Source organism: Macrobrachium nipponense, chromosome 2 (assembly GCF_015104395.2).
Source record: "Macrobrachium nipponense isolate FS-2020 chromosome 2, ASM1510439v2, whole genome shotgun sequence".
NCBI lineage: Eukaryota > Metazoa > Arthropoda > Malacostraca > Decapoda > Palaemonidae > Macrobrachium > Macrobrachium nipponense.
The window spans coordinates 144,553,623-144,556,122 of record NC_087201.1 but is presented as its reverse complement, the minus strand read 5'-3'; positions in this window follow the sequence as shown (position 1 = coordinate 144,556,122).

Sequence of the window (2,500 nt, the reverse complement as noted above, 5' to 3'; positions counted from 1 at the left end):
CTTCTCAGTCTTTCACATAAATTAAACCTTATCAAAATTAGCAACTTGGACACTAAAGAATAGTTCATGTTAAGGTAACTGATTCTAAATAACGTTTCTCTTGAAATACTATTTCAGTAATAACAAAATCACTCAAATGGATAAAAATGACCGAACAAGAGCAAAGGAAAATAATTGGAAATACGTAAATCACTCCCATCCAGCCGTACATTTTTTTTGGAATCGAGAAAGGGGAAATTTTCCGTAAGGCAGAAATGGAAGAATTTCTGGCATTGAAATTCATTGAATATTCAAATGAATCTCCTCGTCTCTTTCTCACGGACACGAAAATATGCATAATTTTCCCTCCTTTCAACTCTTTCTGTGGCTATCTTCCTCCCTGGCTCACTTGGCATGTGTGAATGTGTGTACGTGTACGTGCGCGCGACGGTGATTGTACTTTTGAGTCTACGTATATGTGTGTTTGTGTGAGTTTTGACGTTGTTCCTTTCGTTCTCTCTCTGTTACGGGTGGTTCCGATCAGTCTCTCTCTCTCTCTCTCTCTCTCTCTCTCTCTCTCTCTGGCCGTATACTAGCAGCAAATCTATCTCACAATCACGATGCCCATGTTCGACATTTCGATATGTAGAAGGACAAACTATCTGCGTACATTTTCCAAAGCCTTTTGGACTCTGTTAGCCAACGAGGAGAATTGCTTAGCTAATGGCTCGTTAGCTGATGTAATTTGCTATCAGGATCAGGGACATAAGACGAGACCATAACAGAATGTTAGCTTTGTGAAATTATAAAATGTTGTGAGCCTTGGTGCAGGATGCTCTTGCCTCTGCGTCAAGTATAAAATTGGTCAATGTTTCTTTAAATATATTCCGTGCAAAGCCAGACTCGCCAATAATCAACTATAAGCATTACAGACTGGTGCTCATTTATCTTTGGTCCACTGCAAAGTCCAATTGACTTTACACTCTAAACCAACATGTCGCCCGAATAATGGGTAATGGCAAATGAATTAGTTGTGAACCCCTACATAGATTATATATGTATCCTATATATATATATATATAGATATATATATATATATATATTATCATATATATATATATATATATATCATATATAATATATATAGATTATATATATCTATATATATATATATATATATATATATATATATATATATATCTATATATATATCTATTTCTATCTATATATATATATATGTATATATATATATATATATATATATATATATATATATATATATATATATATATACATACGCTATAAGAAAGTGTGCTTGATTTTTATCTAAAGTTAAAATCTTTTTTTTTTCTCTCTCTCTCTGTGAAATCTTCCAATAGCCCTCCTCTCGCTTTCTTTTTGCTACACGTCCCCCTTTCCAATATCACTGTTGGCCCAGCCGTGTTTTTCACACTTCCCGGCCCACTTACATTCCGACACTTTTATTCAAGAGGAGATTTTGTCTTTCTTTGCTGTTAGTGGTCTTTATTGTACGACTTTTTCCCTTTAATTCTTAACGCTACGTTTGGCCCTTTACTGTACCAATCGTTATTATACTCTATTCTACCATTGAATCTTAGCTAAGGTTATTTTTAGATTGTGTTCAAATCTATATTATTATTATTATTATTATTATTATTATTATTATTATTATTATTATTATTATTATTATTATTATTATTATCATTATTTGGAAAGTGGTAGGATGGTTGATTTTAGTCCAAAGTTAAGGAAAATATATATATATAAATACACAGATGTACCAGCAAATAAATACAGCGATGAAAAATAAAAAAACTTTGTTCAATTCTATTTCTGCACAGCTGAAGGCCAGCAGTTCCAATGCTGGTCTTCCAAACGGTGATAAAACGAACCTTTACGGTGTCTGTGGTTGGTGATGCCACAGCTAGGATTATAAATATTTGATTTAAAAAAAAAATGAGCGAGAAAAAAAGGTTTCTTACAATTCATGTCATGGAAGCAACGCCGTGAGACTTCAACGAGAGTGACTCCCTGTTCTATTCACACCACATAACTCCATTTACGCTTCCTTTACACGTTTTAAAATGTTTTTCCGCTCTTCTATAATTATGCTAGTCTTCTGGGGACTTTGCTTTATTCCTTTTGTTTTTATAAATTAAAATACGCAGGTAATAAAATAAATGATCATACTGTTGACGCGATCATCAACAAAACTCTTCGAAAATTTAAACTTGGTTTTCCCAAATCGGGGAACACACTTAGAAAATATAGAATAAAATTTAGACATTTAAAACTTGCATGGCAAAGACCTCTCAGTTCTTCCAAGTATCTCTTAAGGGCAGTACTTACATTTACGAGAAACGCTACGCCTTCTGTTTCACATTTCAAGTTTTTCCGAATTTTTTTATTCAAAAATTTTTTTTTTACTGTTATGATCTCTTTACTTCAGATCTTTCTCTCATACGAAATATACAAGTGATACTTGCCCAGACCAAAGCCA